General features: G+C 54.9%; 1 long non-coding RNA gene across 1 annotated transcript; it reads left to right on the forward strand.

The window, feature by feature from the left end:
* Positions 1-10,550: 10,550 nt before the first annotated feature.
* On the forward strand, positions 10,551-15,571 carry LOC142603513 (uncharacterized). Its single transcript, XR_012837460.1, has 4 exons — positions 10,551-10,612; positions 10,941-11,062; positions 14,291-14,461; positions 15,034-15,571. It is a non-coding gene; the product is annotated as an uncharacterized LOC142603513 (long non-coding RNA).
* Positions 15,572-23,675: the final 8,104 nt, after the last annotated feature.

Consider the following 23,675-nt stretch of genomic DNA (forward strand, 5'->3'; position numbering starts at 1 on the left):
CAAGCTGTGGAGCAGCAGGAGTGGCTGGCACGAGCACTGTCCTCTGTGTTGGTCTTGGCATTCGCCTATAGCAAAGAGCAGCCTTGATCTTAATCCCCTTGTGAGAGCGCGAGGCAGAGCGTCGTTATTCTGTTGTCTGGCACAGGCGGTGCTGCTTAATGGTTTCAGAAGCTTCCCGCCTTGGTCTGGGAAACGAAGTCCTGGTCCAACAAGCTACAAGCAGAGGCGGAACCAGCCTGAAGAAACGGGTGGGTTGGTTTGAGAGGTGTCCGTGAACATGAGCTCGACAGGCAAAAGCCTGTGCTGTTGGGTGATGGAGCGGTGGGAAGCAGCGCTGCTGGAGCTGCCTGGTGAGCTGATGCCACTAGATGGAGTGGAATAGCCACCATCAGGGCCTGGGTGAGCTCTGGGGTTTGGATTCCATCATCCTGTTGTCAGCCGAAGTCATATTGGAAGTGTTACGGGGGGAGCATGGGAGGGGGATGTGAGAAACTGATATTCAGGACTTTGTAAAGGAAAATATTTAGCTACAGAACGTGGCTTCATTTGGGTCACTTCAAAAGCGAGGTGAAAGCCGTTCTGAATTAGCTCTCAAAATGCTGGTTTTAAATCACTGTTAGCAAAGGCTGCGTGGCCAAAGCGTTTATTCCTCCGTCCTTGCCAAGTTCTGTATTTTAACACAAAGTTTTGCAAGAGCTTTGTTCTTGTTTTGAAGGAGAAAGCTGTTAAGCACAAAGAAAACAGTTGCTGCAGCCGCCTTGTCCTATTATAAAGGTTAATCAAAAGCGCAATAGAAGACCTTGCTGAGGACGATAACTGTCCTTGCCAGGTAACAACTTGTCTCGAGTCTGGGACTTGTTCTCCGTGTGCCTCAATTGCCCTTGAGGACTATCGCTGAGCTAAACGTGTTGTGTTGTGCCTCTGAGCAGAATTTAGGGTAGGGTGAAGGCTGGGCTACTCAGCGTGGCCTGAAGTCTTGGCTAGTCATCACCCCACGCAGCCAACACAACCGCGCTGCGCCTCCCTCCCGTCTTAGTGATGTCTTTAATTACTCAGATGCTATTACTACCTCCTGCGATGGGCGGCATAGATAACTTTAAAGACTGAAACCTAATGAGTGAGAACGAGCTTTGCAAGCTGTCCCGTGTTCGTGTTTGGAAAGAAAAGGAACTCGGAGGAGGAGTTGGGCTCTCTGGGAGGAAGAAGGCGGCACGGGGGCTCCTGCAGCAGGAGTTGCTCAGCGTGCCCATCGCGGGCAGTTTCCCAGCCCAGGCCTAGCGACGCTTTTCTATCGGCAGAGCTGCGTTCGGTGCCACTCAATCACATTCCTCTGAAGTCGTTCTTCATGTCTTTGCGTCTTCTTCACATATTTACTCTCGCACATAGTACTGGCAGTGTTTACTCTGCAAAGATTCCTCTAAGACTCAGCTAAGCACACAATTTATTCAGCTAACAAGGACTGGCATTTATTGTGGGTATCTTTGTGTACTTGCCGTTCTTTAGTCTCTGTTGACATTCAGTGGGAAGCGTTAAAACAAACAGCAGCACGCAGTAGGAGGGTTGCCTGTACCAATGCTCCTCTGAAATAGCTGAACGAGCCCGCCGGCTCGATGGCGGCCGGGACCGGCTCCCACTGGTCTGCTGCCAGGGAGGAGGGAAAAGCCTCTTCGAAACAAGTGGGCTTTGGGGGAAATTGTCATCTTTGGAAATTAAGCTTTTTTTTTTTTTTTTCCTCCTTTCTTTGCAGTGCATGTATACCTTCCTTTCTTTTTCCCTTGAGCTTTGCACTGATTGCAGCTAACGCTTCCCGAGAACGGGTAAGGAAGTCGCCCTATGGAATAACTCAAAGTTCAAGTTTCTAGCGGGCAAGCTTTTGGGTGGTTTAGCCCTGGATTTGTTATTGCCTGGTAGAGCAATTTAATTGGGCTAGAGCAATTAACAGAGCAGGGTCTCTAGAGCCAAGGGCATCTTGGGGTCTCACTCGCTGTCGGCAGCGGGAATGTTTGCCTGGAGGGTGGAGGGCTGGGGCTCGGTTTGCTCCTTGAACCTGTTGCTGAGGAGAGCTCAGCTGTATGTGGAAACAAAGCAACCAAAGGCACGATAATTTATGTGATTAGTGAGTTTCTTCATTTAAACAGGGTTCACGGCAGGTCCTTCTTGTTTCTGCCAGTCCCTTCCGTTGGCCAACGGGATCATACCGTGCTCCGGCGTGATGCATCACGCTGTTCTGCAAAGGCTGGTGAGAACAGCTCTGCAGTGCCTTTGTTCTGAGCCTTGTTTCTGCGATTTCTGGTTCGTGTAGCTGGAAGCCTGCAGAATTTCAGCACACCCAGTCAGCTGCCGCTCTCGGGGAGAGCGAGCTGCTGAGCAGTGGATGCCCTGCTTGGTGTGCAAGCCTGATGTCAGAGAAGAATCTCAGTCAGTTTGCTTGTCCTTTAGTTTCTTAGCAAGCCAGCATTTGTCAGGAATACTGAACTGAATTCATGTTTACCTTTTGAGGTAACAAATTCCTACCACAGCAGGCTGAAAGCTGCAGCCAGCGCTGCCCCATCCTCCTGCCAGCTCTGAGTCGTCAGAGTTTCCTACTGGCAAAAGGTGAAGGCTCTGGATTCTGTTGCCTGTGTTGCTTGGACGTTCTTGGCATTAATTGGCTGCAGCCTCTGCTGAGTAATGAAAAGCAGAAGGACGATACGCAGGCTCAGCCTTGAAATCACAGTAGAGCTGTTCTTGAGCTGGGGCTGTTCCAAACTCTGCCATCAAAAACGGGTCGAGACAGGGTCCGACAGTTCAGGACACCCATCTCCCTCCGGGTCCCGTTCTGCCCCTCCGCGGCAGTGAGTCACCGTGCAGGGCGTAAGTACCAGAAGCCTGTAGGATCAGCCGGACTCTTCCCCGTGAAGTTAGCGGGGTTTTACTGCCCACCTCGCTGCTCTTGCCAAGTGCTCTGCGAAGGGTGCCTGCACCCTGCCGCTGCGAAAAGCGTTCTGGCTGACCCCGGGCTGCGCGCTAGGCAGGCTGCCAGGGAGCAGGGCAGGAAAAAGCTGATACGGAGGAGCCTGTTTGCTTTTGGACCTGGCAGCTCCTGTGCGTGCTTCACACTTGCTTGCTGACGTGCTCCGACCCTGACCCCGACGGCTACAGCTGTTCTCAGCTCGGCCTCGCCATCGGGGACCGTCAGTCTGCTCGTCCTCCCGTGCTGCTGGTGGAAGCTGCTTGCGGAGAGGGATAAAGGCACGGCCAAAACCCTGACTATTGGGGGCTGGCGGGGGTGGGAGTCAAGTTTTGCTTCGAAGTCGTTGCAGAACATCTCTGCTTTGGCCGTGTCTGCCAAGTACGGCCGCCTGAAGGCACGGGGGGTAGAGCTGCGTCGTCCCGGCTGCGTGCTGGGCAGGTGCTGTGGGCTGCAGGGCGGGTACTGGCCTCGGGCGTACGATCCAGGGCTCTGCTGCTGCCCCATCCCCATCAGACATCGCTCAGCGCCTAACAGGGATGCAGGAATTCATCTGGCTCCGAACACCGCATCCCCCAAAACACAGGCTGGGATCAGGGAACGGCCACTGCTGCGTGCTTGGGATGCACTCACTTTTTTAGTGATTATTTTTGCTTTTAATACGGTTTCAGTGAACTGTTCTCTATTTGCCACTCCATTTTGTGGAAATGTCCAGGTGTGTCTCATGTCCAGCCCTGATTTCTGCCGAGCGTGTGGCCAGTTTGTGGCTCTGTGGTGCAGGCACTGCTTGGTGGGGTGGCATCCATCTCCCCCAGCTACATCCACGGTGATGGACTGAGAGTGGTACGAGGGATCAAAACTGACTCTTAAGAGTTTGCAGCAATAAGCTTTAGATTGTCCGAAGGAATTAGAATTGGAGGTTTTGGAGAAAATACAACAAAAGTCTCCGGGTTGAGATAAGGACAGGGAGAGATCACTCACCAATTACCATCATGGGCAAAACAGACTTGATTTGGGGAAAATTAATTTATAGCCAAGCAAATCAGAGTAGGATAATGAGAAATAAACCCAAATCTTAATTTCTCATCACCCCTCCTTTCTTCCCAGACCCAGCTTCACTCCCCATGTCTCTCAGGGAGACGGGGACTGGGGGTTGTGGTCAGTTCATCACACGATGTCTCTGCTGCCTTCCTCCGCAGGGGAGGACTCCTCACACTCCTCCCTGCTCCAGCCTGGGCTTCCCACAGGGTCACAGCCTCCTTCAGGTGTCTCCACCTGCTCCAGAGTGGGATCCTCCATGGCTGCAGGTGGAATCTCTGCTCCACCATCATCGTCCATCGGCTGCAGGGGCACAGCCTGCCTCACCATGGTCTTCACCATGGTCTTCACCATGGGCTGCAGGGGAATCTCTGGTCTGACACCTGGAGCATCTCCTGCCCCTCCTTCTGCACTGACCCTGGTCTCTGCAGAGCTGTTCCTCTCACATCTTCTCACTCCTCTCCCTGGCTGCAATTGCTCCTGGTGGTGCACGGGGGGTTTTCCCCCCCTTCCTAACTCTGTTATCCCAGAGGCACCACCAGCACCGCTGATGGGCTCGGCCTCGGCCAGCGGCAGGTCCCTCTCGCAGAAGCCACCCCTGTAGCCCCCCTGCTACCAGGACCTTGCCACGCAAACCCAATACAGCCCGGTGTGAATAATTATAAGCAATAATCCTGGCAGGCACGAGCAACCCTCACGAAATCAGGGCAGCAGATGAGCCGCGGGCACGTGGCACAGCCGGTGCTGGCAGAGCGGGGTGGTGCTGTGCGGGGACAACGCTGGGACCAGCGGCCGGGGGCTTGCAGATGATGAGAACCACCTTGAACCTTCCTGCTTCAGGCAAAAGTGTTTATCTTACTGGGGAGGGCAGCCGATGTGAAAAACGGCCGGTGTCCGTTGACAACTCGGCAGCGGCTGCGTCCCAAGGACGGGCTTTATCCCTCCTTGTAAACAGGGCAGATGTTTATGTGCAGCACTGGTGGCAATCCTCCTTCGGGCAGGACCTGCTTTGGCAGCCTGAATGACATATAAGTAACTATCTTTTCCAACAAGCTGCTCCGTGTTTCCCAGAAATAGCATTTGTCTCCGATGTCTGCCTTGATTTATGTCGAGTTCGGATGCTGTTAAAAATAATCCACCCACATGCTAAAATTATATTGTCTCTGATTATAGTCAGCTTTGTGGACCAAGAGCCTGTAAAAAGACGAGTAAAAGAGTGATGGTGGGGAACAACAGTTGTTTTCTGTAGGATGGACGTGTGTCCTTTGCCTTGGCCAGAGAGGCGATCCAGGGCAGGGAGAGTGCTGGCACGGTTGGGTCACCCCAGGGAGCTCCCCGGGAAAGGCAGCAGGCTGATTCCCGGCTCACCCCTGCAAAGAATTCACGTTAGCTTCCCTAGACCGGGCGTGCAAGAGTTAAACACATCATTTAACCTGCGGTTCAGATGAGAACTCTTTAATTAGTGAGCGAGGAGTTTCAGCTGGTAGCGGAGAAGTCTCCTCCTGCCCCACCAGCTCGGTTGTTCTGGAGCTTTGGATGCTTGGATTTATTTTTAAAATACCACGAGCTGCTCTTGTTGTTTTATTAGGAAAAAACCTAGAGCCTGTAAAATACAATTCCCTAGGATAGAAGGCTAATCCTCTTATTTCTACACATTTCTGGATGATTAAATGGCTGGATTATTTAAGTAGTGATTTGTTACTAGATTGCATCATCAAGGAGATCCAAGGCATAAATATTAGCTTTGGGCTTTTGGCTTTTTACTGTTGAAAGGGGTAGAAGGTGTTCTGCAGACAAAAGCCAGAGAAATTAAATTAAACGAGCATGTGGAGCAGCGGGTCACGGCGCAGCCCCTAAACCCGTGTTGGCTCGCAGAGCTTTAACCTTTACAGAGAACACGTACAGTAAGTAACATCAGCTTTGCCTAGTAAATCTTGTATCCTACTGCATTTCGAAGTGAACCAGCCCTTCTGCTGCGCTTGGAAATGGTTCTAAACCATTTGTTCGCTTCCCGGGCTCGGACTAGCCTTTCCCTCACGCCGCTCCGAGCCCTGGCAGCCGCTCGCGCAGCCTCTGCTTGGCCGGGGGGGCTGGGGGTCCTGCCGGGCCCCTCGCTGCGCTCCCTCCTCCCCGAGCCCGCGGGGGTTTGTGCCGGCACTGGTGGGGGGTGCCTCCCCGTCCCACCGGTGTCGTGGGTCCCGCGTGGCCGCCGGTCCATGCACGAGCAGCCCGGGGTGGCGGATGGTGCTCGGTCACGTTGTCACCGGCTCCGCTCCCGCCGCCGCCCCTCTGCCTGCCCCCAAACACCTCCGGGACCCCCCGCAGCGGGGGATGCAGCCTTTGCAGGACAGCTAGAAAAGCATTGGGAGAGGTTAACGAGGACGCTGGAGATGCCATGGAGCACCCTGCCTTCTCCTGCCATGCTGCGTGCTCACGGTACGCTGGGAAAAATGAACAGAGGAAGACCTCCGTGCTGTGCTTCGTCACGTACCAACGGTCCTCTCCATGCGCGAACAGGACAGAGATGCGGCAGAGATCTATTCGGCGCTGCCGGCAACGCGCGGCTATCGCCGGTTAGACGTTGCCGTTTGATGCTCCCACCCGGCCGGCACAGGAAGGGCCGAGCCTGCGCACGTAAAGCGCTGGGACAGCCGGAGCGGCCGGGGCGATGTGCGGGGTGCTGGTGTTCGCGCTGGCGCACGCCGCCCCTCGCGTCCCGCAGCCTCGGCAGCACGCAGCCGCGAGGCGGCCGGGGCAGGAGATGTTCTTCTCGCCGTTTTCCTCCATCGGTGTTTAAAACCCACGACAGCGAGCACAAGGATAAACGCGGGAGCGAAGGGAAGTGGCTCCACGTACCCAACTAGCTGGATTTGGCCCCGATTTGACCACCGAGGCGTTGGTGGGGTTTGTGTGCCAGCCAGCTGCCCTGAAGCTGGCCGCATCCAGCACGCCTTGCGCTAAGCAAGCCGAGGCAAGCGTCGAGGCACAAAGCGTGAATCGCAGCACCCTTTGCCGACAGCCAGCACCCATCGAGTCTCCTCTTCCTCGGGGTGGGGGGTGGAAGGAGGAGGGAGCAGGAGAAGGGAGAACCTCTCCAGCGGAGAGCTGGGAGGGAAGCAGGGTGTCCCTGGATGAGCATCCTCCTCCTCTGGTCCCCGGCCAGGCTCGGGGGGGGGGGGGGTGATGCTGTGAAGCTTCTCCTACCCCCTCCCTGGTACAGCTGCACCTTGCCTCAAGATCAGCACTGATGAATATGCCTAATTAAGTGTGGTTGCTTTGCACTAATTGGTTGTTACGCCTTGTGCGTTGGGCAGTATTTGTCACCTGGAAGTGACTGTCACCTGCTCCTTACCTGCCGGGCCGCGTTCGCTCTAGCAAGCCGCAGACTAAATGCGACGAGGTGAAAGGATCTTGGCGTGGAGCTACAGACTAAAAGCTACAATGCAAAAGGGCGAGGAGATAAAGGGGAAACAGGACGGTTTAAATGTCAGCAGCCATCGCTTTGACAATAAATCCGGCGTAGCGTTGACTCGGAGCCCGCCGGTGCGAGGGGACGAGGATAAGAGCGCCCGAGACACGGAGATGCCTGCGCCCGGCGGCGCGGGGGAAAGGCTGCGAGCAGAAAAAGCAGGACACGGAGCTGCAGGCAGAGAGCTGTCAGCACGGCTCAACCCAGGGGGTGGGGGGGCTCGGCCAGGTCCTGCCAAGACGCCCCGGGGAGTTTTGGAGAGGCACCTGCTGGGCTTTGCTGCGCGGGTTTTGTGCTGCATCCTCCAGCCAGCATCCCCCAAATTATTCCCAGGCAGCCGCGTAGAGAGAGAGGGGTGTCGAGCGGCGTTTGGGTGGATGCGCTGCAGGCTCTAGTAACGGTATCCGAGCAGTGCAGAGGGTTTGGGGAGAAAATTTGTTCGCCAGGAAATGTGGTTTTGTGTGTAGATAGAGGGAGGAAGGTGAGTGCATGTGGCTTTGGCTCTGGCTTGGGGGCCAGCAGGTCTGGGGGTTTTCTTTTTCTGCATATGATATGTTAAAATAAGCTGGTTTGAATATTTTCCGGGCTGTCGGATGGAGGGATGATAGGTGGCTGAAAATCAAGGAGCGCTGTTGGCAGGGTGGGCCTTCTGCAAGGGTCTGGGTTTCCGAGGTTTTAGAAGAAATGCCGATGGAATGAACCAATGCAAAAAAAAAAAAAAAAGAAAAAGAAAAAGTTGCAATAATAAAAGTATTTTAAACGTAATACTGATATTAAAATTAATATGAACAGGAAGGGTGTTTTGCTGTGGACTTGAAACCGGAGCAGAGTTGGAAAGCACAATTCCTCAGCCGCTTTAAGAAATTCAGTTGAAAAATAAGACAAAGTAAATATTTACTTGAGCTGGGACTATCTGAATGCATTATTGCATTGGGAATTCTTAGCTCTGGTACGTTAATACTTTCATCTGTTGTGTTAATAAACCCTCTGACAGCGGGGCTGGAGCAGACCCCCCCATCCCCGGCACGCACGGGGAGCTGCCCATCGCGGCGCGGGGCCAGCCCGCTCCCGCACCCCCCCCAGCCGCCCCCGACACCTCTTGTTTAAACACAAGTTCTGCTTTTTAACGATTTCAACCTTCAATACAAATTAGATTCCAAATAATAAGTAATTAACTTTATCAAATTGACATTACCGTTTCTAACAAAATGTCAACATTGCCTTTATAAACAAGGCAGAGCTGCTATTTGCGGAGCCGGGGGGGGAGACCGACTCCGTAGGAAAATGCAGCAAAGCCCAAACGAGAACAAATGATCCTTTTCTTGGGCTGCGGCTTCTCACCCGCCGCCGTTCGGAGGGGCTCCCTGCAGCCCCACAGCCCCGAGACCTCGGTGCCCGTCGCTGCATCGAAGCCCGCTCCGTGATGCCCGGGGCGGCACGGCCGAGGGATGCGGGATGCACGTGTAAGGGATGTGTCGGGCTGGGATGCCTCCACCCGCCCCCAGGCAGAGCCGGTATGGCAAAAGCCTTGGTGTTATTCTAAGCGAAGCTTATAGATAGTTTCGTCTTTAAATGGGGCTTAAGTGGAAAAGCAGGGTTTAGCTGATGGTATTTCCGGAGGTGTAAAATGCAAGCGGAGAGGTCGGGCTGCGGTATTAGGACTCAAGCCTGGATTTCCACCTTCCTCTCAAGGTCTGGATTTGACACCTCTGGTTTTATAAAGAGAAAAAATAAGTTATGGATTAGAAAACGTGGCTGTGGATCTGGGGTGGAGGCTAAGCCCCTGATGGATGCACATGCCTAATAAAAATGTGAAAATTTGCAAACTGGGAAACTCCTTTAAAAAAAAATAATCCGGTGTGTTTAAAAAAAAAAAAAAAAGTATTTACTCTCACATATGGAAAGAAAATCACTTCTCCGTGTGCATTGGCGACAGTATTGTGTATTTTCTTGTTACCCAAGAAATGAAGTTACTCATTTACCTCCAGTGTCCTCGCAGGCAGAGGTTAATAGCCGCAATGAGGATGAAGTTAATCCTTCCTCCTGAAAACACAAATCTGGGACTGCGGCGTCAGGGCAGAATTTAAACACATAAAACTCGAAGGGCTCTGCCCCGGCGGTTCCCGTGAAGGAAGCAGGAAATACTGGCCGTGCTTTTTTATTTCGGGGTGTTGTGCAATGGTGCCAGGGTGAGCGCGGGGACCGGGGGCTTTGGGAGCAGGAGCCCTGCCTGGGGGGCCGCGTCCCAGTTGGGGGGGGGGGGGCAGGTTTCTTCCACAGGATTTGGATCATAATTTTATAAGGAATTATTTTCATAATGGAAAATATCCATTTTTATTGGCATGGGTGTTCCTGTGACTACGTCTTTTTTTACTGCAATTCAACGTTTCTGGCAAAGGCCACCAAAAATTTGGCAATTGAAAAGCAAGTGTTAAAATAAAACCCGCCGTGGAGTAGCGGCTCGGGGGTGTCTGTCCCCAGGACTGCCCCCCGGCAATTAGAAGCTTTAACACTTTAATGACCCAGGTGCAAAAAACCCCCTATGTTTGTTTTGGGTTTTTTTAATTTTCCTGAAGGTTGCTATTTAGAGTCCAGTTATTCAGGAAGATGCCAATGGGATTTTTGGCCTTTCCTTTTCAATTCACCTCTGGGCAACAATAAACAGGATAAATTTCGATTTAAAGGATAATTTCTTGGGATTGGGAAAAAACCAGGAAGGGAGGAGGAGAGCAGCTCCCCACCTGGAGCACGGCTGCTGCTTTGGGGGATGTGAAACCATGTGAAAATACACTTTTGATTCAATCCAAACAAATCCATCTCCTCGTTAAGATTAAAAAAAAAAAACCAACCCCAAAAACCCAAACCCACACATTAATCTCATCAGTGGAAATAATCATGTTGGGCCTACGATCTTAATCTTTTATGTCATGCACATCTGGAAAAATAATTCAGGGGAAATAATACAAACTTCAGCTAAGCTGTATAAACCCAACGAGAGAGTGATTTCATTGAACTGCAGCTCGGTGGCCCTTTGTCACACGCCTCCTTGTAACAATATTGACTTTATAACACCTACACTTTGTTCTCTTCCTTAACAGGACAGCTGCTAAGTGCTGGTAAAACAAACATCACATGCTCCGTGGGGCTCCTACAAGGTTTGCAATCAAGCGCTCTCTAATAACCGCTTAAATACTCTCATCAAGCTTGTCCTCGCTGTTTGTTTTAGGACACGGTGTTTTTCTCTCCCCTCTGTATTTATTCTACGCCAGCGATAGTCGGAGCTAGAGGTCACACAAAGTAAATGCAGGTGGTGGTTTGGGTTTGGTTTTTGGTTTTTTTTTTTTCTTCTTTCCCCGGGGCTGACTCTTATCGTTGAGTTTGCCTTTCACCATCAGCAGAGTGGCTGTGGCTCTAAAAGCATCGCCTTGTTTTCTGAGGTTGGGTAATCTGCCCTGAATGCAGTTCCTTCTTCTCTCCTGGCAGGTTTTCAAATCCAGAGGGAGCAAAGGAAAGGTGACAAGAGAAATAAGAGCTCGCTTAAGCAGGAAGAAGGGAATCCACGCCGGCCACACGAAATGATGTTCCCCCTTTGCGCAGCCTCCAAGGTCAGCGGGAACTGGACCGGTCCTTGGGAGAGGCTGGGGCGCGAAGCAGCAAAACCCCGGGGGCTGCTCCCTCCTGCCCGGTCCGGGGCAGCAGCTTCCCCCGCTGCCCTGTGCGGGTCCCCAGCTCTTCCCGGGGGAGCTGAGGGCGGATGCCGCTGCCCGTTGGCTTCTTGCTTCGCTTAACGCCACCCTCTGATCTCCGTGCGTCTGCAGCCTTCAAAGCCGTCGCTGGTTTGTATAGGTACGGCTATAGGATAGCTGGGGTTGGTGAGTTATCCCGGTGGGAGCGCGACCCCCTTCTCCTCCAGGTGACTGCTCTGGCTTTGGAGCACACACCTCCGTTACGCGGCTGCATCCCAGGCCGGGGATGCTGTCGGTCCCTCCCGGCACTGTGCAGCCCCCTGCCCTGCACGCCGGTACCGCGGGCTCCAGGGCGGCCGTGGAGGCAGACGCCTACGCGCCGGTGAGCGCCGGGAGCGGGGCCAGAGGGGGAACCGGTAGCGCTTCCCCAAAGAGCTGCCGGGAACGAGCGTTTCCAAAAGCGATGGCTCTTTACGGCGTGTTGCTCCCCAGCACCGGCCATGATGACAAGTCTAATACAGCCCGTTGCATTCTTGGCTCGCTCACCTCTGGCAAGCGCGCAGCCCGAGCGGCTCGGCTGCAGGGGCTGGCTCTCCAAACGTCCTTCCAGCCATTTCCCCACAAAGCTGCTATTATACCCCGACGAGGCTGCTCAAATCCGCTCACCCTGGAGCGGCTCCATCCCGTATGACCCAGCGAGCCGTGTCGCGTGCGCTGGACCCAGCTGCTTCCACGTTCGCGTTGGAAACGGGACCTTTATGATCAAATAACATCTCGGCTGATTTTTGCAGCTCGCGGGGCTTTGCAAAAATCTGCGCCTCGTTGTCCCGAACCGTGCTGTGCTCCCACAGCTCGTGTTTTGGCGGGGTGTTTTGCCAAAAGCAAGCAGCCCGTGCAGCAGCCTGTCCGCCCTGGAGACGTGGTCAGCACGGGTGCGTGTGCAGGGCCCAGCAGTCATTCTGCCTTGCGGCGTCAGGCTTGTCAGCCCGTCTGCGTGGCCCGAAATTAAAATAACTGGTTATTTTATGAGCTAACCTATTGCTGGCGTAGGGATGGGGAAGAAGATGTGCCGCTCAAAAGCACCTTGCCTATCATCAGAGACGTGCGGAACCTCATGAAGGGTTCGAATACGGCATCCAGAATGGCTTCTGCCGTTAGCGGTGGGCGTCAGAGCCGACTCCCTCTCTCCCGGCTGCAGTGGCGCGGGGGCTCTGCCCGGCAGCAGCACCGATGCTGCTCGGCCCCGTGTCCTGCCGGGATGGGGAGCGGGCGGCTGGGCAAGGGGAGCTCCCTGCGTGGCACCAGCAAAACGGTACCGGAGCTTCAAACATCCGTAATTACTGTGCGGGCAGGGGGATCTGTCCCCCATTCTCTCCCCAAATAGATGCTAGGAGTTAAAATAACCCTACCGAAGCTGTGCAGGTTTGTCCTAACGGAGCAGGAGGGCCGAGCTGAGGCTGCCACTATTTCTGTGCTTTCCGTGGAAGATGGGCCAGTAATGCCGGCTCGGCAAACTTGCTCGGTTTTGTCCTTTTTGTTCCCTGCTCCCGCGCCGAGAGCTCTCCACGTGCACGCGAGACAGCTGCTTCCCTGCGCCGCAACCCCCCCCGGGGCTTCCTTGTAATATTCACGGTGACTTTTCCGGTGTTAGCAAGGGGGAACGTGTCTCCTGGGTGAGCCCTTCTCCCAGCCGGGGCTGCCCGGCCACGGCGCCTGCCCAGGAGGGTCTCGCCGGCACCGGGAGAGCGGAGCAAGTGCCTTGGGGAGGGCAGCGCTTGGGAGCTGGGGCTGCCCGCGGTGCCTCCCGTGCAAGGAGCAAAGGCGAGAGGACTCCAAGGAGCCCAAATAACGCCCGGGGCTGTGCCCGTGCTCCCGGAGCAGGCAGGTTTGTTGCTCCCCTCCTGCCTGGCTGCTCCTCCAGCCCTCGGCAAAGTATTTCTGGCAAAAGGGGATGGAAAGTATTCCCACCGCTGCCGCCGGGAAGGGGGTCCGGGTTTCCGTCGGGTTACGCCGTGGCGTCCCAGCGGAACGCGGCCCTTCAGCTGCTGCAGGTTTTCTCAGCTTTCTGGTTTTCTCTAGGAAAGCCAGAGCCGGTTGGAACGTACTGGGGGCTCTCGGCGTGGGACGGGGGGGGTTGTCTGGGGTCTGGGCTGCTGGCTCCTGGGTTCGCTCAGGTAGGCAGAACGGCAGGAGTGAGTGTTTTGGGGGCTTAGAGACCGGGGGGGTTCGCGCTATCCTGTTGCTGTGACCAACCTTGCTCAAAATAACCAGATTATGTGTTCCCCGTAAAAAAAGAAGGGAAAACACTGCATTTTTTCTTGCTTTCAAAGAAAGGGTTTTCTCATGCCGAAGTCCTTGTTTAATACGCAGAGTCCCTGTGCGCTGGATGCTTTCCAGGTATCGCAGCCTGGCAGAGGCCAGCAGCGCTCTCGTAACGCGGCGGGTCCCGGCGCGGTGCTGCGTGAGCCCCCTCGGTGCCCGACGTGGGGGGTCTGGGCACCGCTGCTGCCGAAAGCGATGGGCTGCCGATGATGGCGTGAGCGCGGCGTGTTTGTGCGAGGCACGGAGCCCGGGCGAGACCCAGCTCCAAACCGAGCCCTCCCGCTCTTTGTGCAACGCTCGAGGCTGAGAGCAAACGCTCCCGGGCTGCGCCTGGGTTCCCCGCGGGGGTGCTGCCTTGTTCTGGAGGGGCTTCGCATCCCTGCGCCCCCTCTCCCAAGCGAGCGGGGCCACCCGCCGCTCCGCTCTCACGCTGCTGTCAGAAGCAGAGGCTGGTTCTTTCCATTGGGTCATGATTTGACATCCAGCCAAAGAGTCCTTGTTGGTTTCTCAGCTCCCAGTTTCCTTCCAGCAACTGGAGCTGGCCAAGCGCACTGAGGGCACTGGAGAAGGGGTGAGAGGGATGGCAAAACACCGGCGCTGCCTCCCCAGCACTGCAGTAAATCCGTCCCCAAAGCAGCTTCCCAGCCCGATCGCAGCGGCAGCTGCTCTGGAGGTGACCCAGACCCCGTTTTGCAGAGCATGCGTAGCTCCCCTCCATCTCTCCTCCACGCCTGCTCCTCGGTTCGGAGGTCAAAGCCTGCTAGAACATCTCAGAATAAACTTTCCCTCCATTTTCATGTGAGAAAATCTGCTTGTGTCTTATAGGGGAGCTGCCACCTTATGGGGGGACAAATTGTGGGGGTGCCAGTCCCTCTCCTGCCAGCCGGGGTGTGCCGGGGCACGCTCTGCCGGGCGTGGGGACCGCGGATCGATACGGAGGCCTGGATGAGGATGCGGTATTTAAATCACCAGAGAGACCGTTTAAATGGGAAATCAGTAAGTGAAGCATGAGAGATTGATTTTAAATAATTTTTATGGTCAGGGACTTCAAGCTGTTGTCAATATTCCTGCATAAATAATGAAAAACTTTAAAAGGGGGTAGACGTGGCCGACAGCGTGCCTAGATAAACCTCGGGGCTGGCGGGTTGCAAGGTGTGAGGAGCGCTGCAAATCACGCTGCTGGCAGGTGAAGCCGCTGACACACCATTTATTTTCCCGTGCTGACAGCATTAGCCCCTTCCTCGCTGGCCCTACCAGCAGCAAGCCGCTTATTAAAGCAGCGCTGATTTAAAAGGAGAGGGGGGGGGGAAAAAAAAAAAGAGGTTATGATAGGAAATGATGAGCTGGGCAGATTTTATATCCCATCCCTAAGTGGCGTTTGTTGATTTGCAGCAGCAGGCGGCTGTTCCTCCGGCTGCAGAGAGCGGATGGGAGCACCCCGGGGCCATGGGGGATGCCATCCTGCCCGCTGGGCGAGCCCCAGGGGATGGGGCTGGCGTGAGGCGGCACCGGGTGCCCACGGGCAGGTTGGGACCATCGCTCACCCCCGTCTTTCCGTTTCTTAACAGGACCCTCCTGCCGACGGGGGCTCCTCCTGAAACCCCACCGCGGTCAGAGAGGGGCTGGCTGCCTTCCCCGAGAGGCGTTTTAGCAGCACCCATGGGTGCTGCCCCCGTCCCAGGGTCTGTTTATAAATCCTTTAGATGTTTTCCCACTTCCATCTTCCTGGCCAGGAGGATGCCCGCTCTCACCTCGTCCCCGGTCCTGTCGCAAGGCTGCTGAAACAATAACCAGGCGGTAGCTGGCACCCGCTCGCAAAACATCCATTACCTTGGTCTCTGCAATCAAAAGCCATTTATAGTAAATGTGTTTGCTTTGTACTGAATTACTCACAATGCTGCCAAGTACAACCACACCAGCTGTTAATTAGAGTTTAGCTTTTATTACCAAAAAGTCTGCTCTGTTGATATGGAAAAAGGGAATAAAAAGTCATTTAACCTATTGTGATGTGAAAATAAACGCTGACTTGTTGGTTTAATTAAATAGTCTATTTATCTAGCCGTCAAAGTGTTTGAACATACACAGGATTATGAGCAGCATTACCCTGGCTTGTCTCCTGTTGTCTGAATAATCCGTGTTGTTTGAAGTGACAGTTACCTGCTAAATGGCCCATTGAACTCAACATGAATCTTTCAGCAGAAAAGTCCGACGCATCACTTTGCTTCCCGCTCTCTGATGTTTGTTTGCTTCCCTTCCCTTCCCTTTCCCTCCATGCACCTCCTTCCCACCTTGCTCACCCAATTATTCCTGCTGCAGAGCGAGGGGCATCGCCATCAGCCCCTTCCCTGCACCCGTGTGCGTGCGCGCACGTTCTCTGCTTCCCAAAAACGTTCCCACGGGGCTCCTCTGGGGATGTCGCTATGTGTTGCATGGAAGAAGTCATACCGGGGTTCCCAGTATGGGCTCCATCTTCATCTTTTGCTCCTGCTCTATAGGATAAAGCTGATAAAGGAGTTTCTCCGCGCTCAGATCTGATGGCCTTTATGTTTTGTGCCTTTTCTTTGTCCCTGCAGCTCTGTCTTGGATCACCAAGAAAGATACAACAAACCGGAGAGCCGGGGTACGGCTCGTGGTGAACCCAGCGCGTGGGGACCTCCAAACGGTGAGGCTTGGATGGCAGGCGTGGGGAGCAGGCTGCGCTGAGCGGAGCGGCTCCGGTGCTTCTCCTGCGCGGGGGGAAGAGGGCGAGGAGTTCTTCAGGTGTCAAAGGGAAAAATTGATTTCAAGGCCCGAAGGGAAATCTGGTGGTGGGAAGGGTACGGAGGATTGCCCCTGCGAGCAGCTCAGCACGGCGGCTCCGGGGACAAAATGGCATCTCTGTGCCGGGATACTGAGCAAGGCAGGAATGTAAATCCCAGAGTTTCCAGGGCACAGCTCTCAATTATGAAACGAGATGGGCAGCAAGGGAGCTGGTGCTAATGCAATTCGGATGATTCAGGAGCGGGCTCGGAGTTCAGCTGCCAGGCAGAGCGCTGCAAGCTGCCGTGGAGGACGCGATGCCTCTTTCTGGAGGGAGTTCAAGGATCTTTACTCATCTGTGGCAGAGATGGCTTTGTTATTGCTTCTTTTCCTTCTTTCTCTTATAGAGTATTTCGCCATCTGCCAAAGCTGGAGGGAAGATTTCTTGCTCGCCAGGCTGGGGAGGAGAGCAGCGGGGTCCCCCCCAGGGCTGTGGGGGAGAGGCACACGGTTTTCCACCTCAGGTGCCTGTAGTTTAATACAAACCAGACCAACCAGTGCCACTGAGAACGTGGTTTGTTCCTGGGGACAGAGGGTTGTGCTCCTGGCACGGCTCACGGGCTTCTGCCTGTCCCTCCCACCACGTCTCCTCCCGTCCACCAGTCCTGCATCGGACTTCCCTGCCTCGTCGTGCTGCTGGTGGATTGCGGAGGTGATGAGCGGCCGTGGCAGCTGCCTCGCGCCATGTTCCAGTGCATCTGCACGCTGCAGCTCTGCCATCGTAGCCCCATCGGAACGGGGGACGTGCTGCCGGCCGCCCCCATTACCTCCTGCCCTCCCAGCCCCATGCCGGCCTGGCGCAGCCCACGGCTCATGGCGAGCGTCCCTGCCGGGGGGGGGGGCAGATGGCGGCTTCCCTCCGTCACCCCGGTCCCGGTTTTATCTGGGCTGGGCAGAACTAGCGCTGGCGAGATGTGGAGCAGGGCTGAGGCAGGCAGCGCTTGCCTGGGTGGATTTGCAAGGAGAAGCTGGCGAGCGATGGCAATGACTCTTTGGGCAGAAGTCTCACTAATCTCGGCGCTGCAACATTTTCCCATCCTGGGGAGCTGGGAGAGGAACTGTCTGCCTTGAGATAGATGCGGGGACCGTGCCACGCACGTTGTCCATCGACCGTCTCCCCCAGGCACATTGGGAAGCATCGTGCCGGCCATGCTCTGCCAACAGCTCTGCAGCTTTGCTAACGAGCGGGGGTGTTGCTGCCCTGTTCGCTTCTCCCTGGAAAGCACCTCCAGCTGCTCCGCCGCCCCAGACCCCCGGGTGAGCAGGGTGCTCGGACCCTGCGCTGTGCGGCTGGCTAGGGACAAGCTCCGTCGCACGTCGCTCTTGTTGGTGTCAGCCTGATGCTTCCTCTTTAAATCCGGCCGCGGTGGCACCGAGCACACGCGTTCTCTGCAGAACTCCGTCTCCATGAGAGTGCTAAACTTGTCACGGCTGTTTACTTACGCTTTCGCACTGTTTGTGTAGTCAGAAGTCTTGATCTTGTATTTATCTCCTCTTAAAACAGCTACAGTTTATAGTTTAAACACATTAATCATTTCCAAGCCTTTAAAGGGCTTTTAAGTGGAGACACTGGTTTTGTTTGCCTTTTAATTTTTATTTCAAGTCTCCCTTCCGAATCAGAAGGCAAGTGCTTTAAAGGACATTGAAGGAGCGCAATCTCATATAAAATGCAAGCCGATAAGCGTGCCCCCGCGCTAAAAAAGCCCAGCGGGGAGTCGTGCTTTGAAGGGACACCTCCCCGTGGGAGCAGCACCCGGGTGCTCGGTGCTTGGGCTGGTTTGCATCTGCTGCGCGGTGCTCCTGGGGGCAGGTCCCTTTTGGAGGGCGCAGGGCTCCTCGGGGTGCTCCTGGGTTCACGGTGCTGCATCTCCAGCCCAGGGGAGCAATTCCCGCTCCGCAGCCAGCGTGGCCTTTTTGGGGGGGGTGTGGGGTGTGCGGTCGGCAGGTTATGGGCCGGGGAGACGCTGCCAGCCTGGGCTTGTGTGGTCTGGCTGCGAGGGAGGTGCTAATGCATTCAGTGGTTGACTTGGCTGAGCCGCTCCAGGGCTTGAATTTAAGTTTTTACAGTCCCCGGGTCTTATAAATAGATGTCGCAGTGTTCCAGCGGGAGGTTAGAGATGATCAGAAGTGCTGGCAAAGCACAGCCTACCCGAGGAGATAAATAACGGCTCTTTGGGGTCTGCATTGCCGGTTGGGTTATAGCTCTCCCGTCCTGCTCTCGCCCCGTCCCTGGCAGAGAGGTTGCAGGCTCCGTGGCCGTCCGTGCCAGGGCTGCTCACGGTCATGGGGTTTGAGCTGAAAACCTCTCCCAGGGTTTCCAGGGAAGAGAAGATGGGGCAGCCGGGCTCAGCCGTGACCAAGCGATGCTGGCTCTCCTTCAAGGTAGAGCCGCAGCCACGCCGGGGGCATGGCGCTCGGGAATGCTTTTGGTAAATACCGGCACGCTTATTTGCTTTGCAGGGAGAAAATTCTGCCAAAACTAAGAAAACTCATGCAGCATCCATTTCATATAGAAATAATGAGCATTGTGAGGGACTAATTGCTTCGGGGCATCGGTCAGGCACACAAAGCCACTCATTAGCGAGGGGTTGTGACCTCAAGCCATCAGCGTCTGGCTAAAATGCATGAAATAAGGCTGATGGTTTCTGCTGATCACCTACAGCCAGGTGTCAGCAGCTGGGAGCCACCGGCTGGACAGGCAGGATTTGGGCAGCTGCCCTGTCCTCTCCAGCCGCCTCGGGCTCGGCACGGCGGCACCGCAAAGCCCTTTGTCACCGGTCCTCGCCGGCCTCGGGGGGGGGGGTGTGCAGAGCTCGGTGGTGTTAACCCAGCGCCTTGCCCAAGGGAAATCTGTAAAAAGCGAACGGGGAGAAGGGGCCGCTTGTCCTGCCGCCTGCCGAACCGCTCGCCCAGCCGGCGCGTTGACGCCGAGCCTTGGTGTGCCCGTCCGGGGAGGCAGCCGGGCGCTCTGCCGAGGGAGGGGTGCTGGAGAGGTGCTCCTAAGTCCGGGCACATTCCCACCGCTGCCTCAATGCAGCCGAGTGCGAGATGCTGCTGTTTAATCCGTGCCACCCCGAATTACTGTTGTTATCCTTGGAGTCTCGTCCAGGTTCTGCAAACAGCTCCAGATGTGTCAACACTGAGCCCATCTGGATCTGCCGAGAGACCGGGATGAAGCAAAGTGTCACGGCAAAGGGATCCGCACTGGCCAGGGCTGGGAAAGGGAAGAGAAGGGAAGGGAAGGGAAGGGAAGGGAAGGGAAGGGAAGGGAAAAGAAAAAGAAAAGGTAAAGGGAAGGGAAAAGGAGAAGAAAAGGAAAAGGAAAGGAAAAGGAAAGGAAAAGGAAAAGGAAAGGAAAGGAAAGGAAAGGAAAGGAAAGGAAAGGAAAGGAAAGGAAAGGAAAGGAAAGGAAAGGAAAGGAAAGGAAAGGAAAGGAAAGGAAAGGAAAGGAAAGGAAAGGAAAGGAAAGGAAAGGAAAGGAAAGGAAAGGAAAGGAAAGGAAAAAGAAAAAAGAAAAGGAAAAAGAAAAAAGAAAAGAAAAAAGAAAAAAGAAAAGAAAAGAAAAGAAAAGAAAAGAGAAAAGAAAAGAAAAGAGAAAAGAAAAGAAAAGAAAAGAAAAGAAAAGAAAAGAAAAGAAAAGAAAAGAAAAGAAAAGAAAAGAAAAGAAAAGGAAAAGAAGAAAAGAAGAAAGAAAAAAGAAAATAAAAAAGAAAATAAGAGAAAAGAAACAAAAACATAGCAGGGTGGAAACCTGGAAGGGTTTTATTTTCTCCCGCCTTTTGGGCTGGATGAGTGTCTGCATCCCACATTGCCAGGGCTGGAGCCGAGACCTGAGGAGGCTTGCCAGGGGTGGATGGACACGGATTTACCCCCTCATTGACTTGGGAAAGGCGGCTGTGTCGGGGGCGGCAGGGCTCCAGGTGTCACAGCCGCGGCTCTGGGCTTGGCCGGCCATGGCTGCCTGCAGCCCAGCTCATCTTCTGCGTGACAGCCCTAGGAACGAGGCGCTTCTCCCCAAAACTCAGCATCCTGCACCAAGCAGATGTCCTGCCGGCCGCGCTGCAGCTGCCCTGACCCCTCGCTGTTTTGGGAGCTCCATCTCTTCCCAGCTGGGCCAGCTGGACGCACGGAGCCGTCTCCATCACAGGAGCCGGTGCAAAGCGGTGTGTGAAGGGCTGACTGCGTTTAAAGGACATCCCCCCCCCAAAAAACCCAACAAACCTCCACGTGTGTTTCATGCAGGATGCAGAAATTCCCCAGCGATGGCCAGGAATCGGCCTCAAACCGCCCCATCGCAGCCCAGGAGGGGGGTTAGGGGGTGGGCAGGGGGATGCGGTGAGGGGGGGAACGACTGAGCAGCGATCCCGGCAGGGATCCAGCGGCGAGATCTGGCGCTCTGGCAGATGATGTGGATTTGACATGCTCCCTCGAGGGCTGTGGGTTCTCAAACCAGCACATAAATTACAGCGAGGCTTCGCTAACCCGGCGCTCGCAGCTGCTGGAGGCAGCCCCGCGCCGGTGCTGTCTGCTACGAAAAACCAAAACCAGATCCGTTTGCTCACCGCTCCGAAATTCCCCGCGAGAACAAGATCCCGCTGAACCGAGGGCGAAACCCAGCAGAAACCCACGGCGTGGTGCTTGGCACAGCTCTTTCCACCTCACAGAGCCAGGAGCAAACTTTTGAAATATCTTATTAAAAATATTATCGCCTAATTATGCTTTTGCCCCTGCCTTTCTGTGCTCCTTCAGTGCTCCGCAGGTGCCGCAACCCGAGCGCTGAAGCTGTGGCCCGTGGGAGCCCCGCGGGAGCGGGGAGCAGCCGCTGCTCCCGGTGAACGGGACTCCCTCGAGAAACCTCTGCGCACGTTGGAAACGGAGAGTCGGCGAGTTTGTCCCAGATATTCTCTTCTGGGCTAAAGCAGGGGAAAAGCCCCGATTTCTCACCATCCTGTTTCATGCTCCGGTTGTGCGACCGCCGTTCCTCAGCGTTGCTGCACGTTTATCTCTTTTTCTGTTGCTCTCCCTGCGATTTGAGGGAGGTGACGGATATCTTTAATGACTGCCTTGCCGTAAGCAGCTTTCCTCCGCAGGGTTTACAGTCTCCTCAAGTTTTGGCCTGCAGCGTTATCATGGCAGTAGTGAAAGGAAAGGCAAGAAACGGCTTGGGGACAAAGTCCGCGGACGCTGGAAGCAGCGGTGGGGTGGTGGGGAGGAACAGCCGGTGCTGCGGGAGGAGGGCACGTCCCCGTGCACAAGAGGACTGGTGCTGCCCACCCTCTGCTCCTTTCTTCCTCATATTTGCAGGATCGGCCCCGGAATGAAGTTCTAACCGGCGTCGTGGTGGGTTGGTGGTGCTGGGAGCGGCTGGGCAGAGCCTCTGGAGAGGACACGTGTCATGTCTGTAGGTGATTTTCTGCTGGGACAGCCCGCTGGGGCTGCTCCCTTCCCGGGCGATGCGGCTGCCGGCAGCCCGCACAGCTACCTGCGGTTCCTGGCGGCCAAGCAGGGATGGATCATCCCACACCTAATAGCGATGCTTAGCGCCGAGGAAGCTGTCTACATCTTCCCGCCGCTGTGCAAATATTAGCTAATTAAGTGGCAGCAACCTTATCTGAAGGACACTTGTGATGGCGTTGTTTGTGGCCACAGCAGGTAACGGGGAGGATTAATTCCCAGCAGTCATTTGAAAAAAAAAAAAAAAAAAGAAAAAAAAAGAAAAAAAAGAAAAAAAAAGAAAAAAAAGGAAAAAAAAGAAAAAAAAGAAAAAGGTGATGTTGGAGCTGGCCGAGGATTTTAGCAAAGCTTTTATTGTCAGCTTTTGTTGGGAGGAGGGTTTGTCAAGGGAGGGCTCCTGGGGGGGCTGGGGGTGCACGGCTGGGGAGGCCCCAGACCCGTCTCCTGTGAGCCCGGGGTTGGCTGCAGAGGCCAGGCGTGCTCCGGGAGGAGGATCGCAGACACCCGCTCCGAAACAGCCGGCGACGTGAAGGGGGTGCGGGCAGCGTGGAGCGAGGGCGCGAGGGCACTGGGGTCCTGCCAGCGGTTGTGTGGCTGGGGCGGGGGGGGCGGAGGAAAGGCCGGTGTCGTCTGCATTCACTGTGCCAAAAATGACGATGTCTGAACCCTCGGCGCTTTGGAGGAAGGGAAAAGTCACTCCAGGACCCCTCTGGGTCTCATCTCCATCACCCCCCCCAGGCCCCTTCATCTCTGCCGCTGCCCGCCGGGGTTTGGTGCCCGCAGGTGGGGGGCTCGTCCCCGCTCCCACCGCACCCCTGTGCCCGGCTGCCATACGGGGCTCCGAGGTGAAAGGCATTAAAGCTTGTCAGCACTTGGGTCTGCCGGGGTGCGGGCTGGCAGGGGGGCTAGGCAGGGTGCCCCCGAGGGTGCCGCAGCCTCGGTTTATCTGCCAGCTGCATGGCTGCTCTCGGTGATGGTTATTTTAAGCAATTTTGCTAAATACCGTGAATTATTCCTGTTTACTCACGAGTGGTGATCTTGAAAGCAATCTAAGAGATTCAGATAAGCTTCTCGATAACTTGCAGTGAGATTATTTCTGCTCCCCCGTAAAAATCTCCTGGCTATGAAATGGGATGGGTGAACTGGCAGCCCGGTGGTGTTCAGCTCTGCCCCGTGCCGGCGATGCCGCTTGCACATACTCGTCTTTTTACAGACTGGAGGAGAAAGCGGCCGTTCGCCGGCGCACGTTGGTATCTTGTGCCCGGTAACTCAAGATTCCCTCTTGCTTCCTTCATTAATTTCTAGCAAATTCATTTTGTATCTTGCTGTAGCGGTCAGTGCGCTGAAAGGCTTTTTTTTCCCCCATAAAATCACGGAAGCAGGTGAGGCTGGAGGTTAAGTGCTAGGTTTGCAGCTCCAAGACCTCCCCCGGGTTGTGCCAAGCAGGGAGGGGGCTCACGCTCTCGCTTATGTTGCTTTAATTGCAGAGAAATTGCATGGATTTTGGTACAGCTTATACCACGGCAAACAAACAGTTTTGTTAGGACAAGGTGGGCAACAAAATTTGTGCCTTTACGTTGAAATTCTGTCCTTTAAGTGCCTCTCCAGCTCCTGCAGCTCTGCGATTGTAACAAATGCTTTTTCCATAAGATGTCAGTGTGGCACAGGAGTTTAGATGCTTGTTTGTTAGTTGTGCGAGTAATCCATCACAGGCAAACGATGGAAAGCCATCTTCTGGACCGCCACCAAGTTTCAGCTCATTTACAGCTCACAGCATTAATTTTTTCATTGCTGGAGAGGCGAATTGCCGCGCTGATCCAGTGCCATGAAAAGGCGTTAAAATCGGCGCGAGATGTGTCTGGCCGGCCCAGGTCTCTCCTCCTGCCTCTGCACGTTCGGCACTTTCATCCTATTGGCTCCGTTGGGCTTCTTTCACACCCCAAAAAATCCAGCCTCA

The sequence above is a fragment of the Balearica regulorum genome, chromosome 12 (genome assembly GCF_011004875.1).
Source record: "Balearica regulorum gibbericeps isolate bBalReg1 chromosome 12, bBalReg1.pri, whole genome shotgun sequence".
NCBI classification, from domain to species: Eukaryota; Metazoa; Chordata; class Aves; order Gruiformes; family Gruidae; genus Balearica; species Balearica regulorum.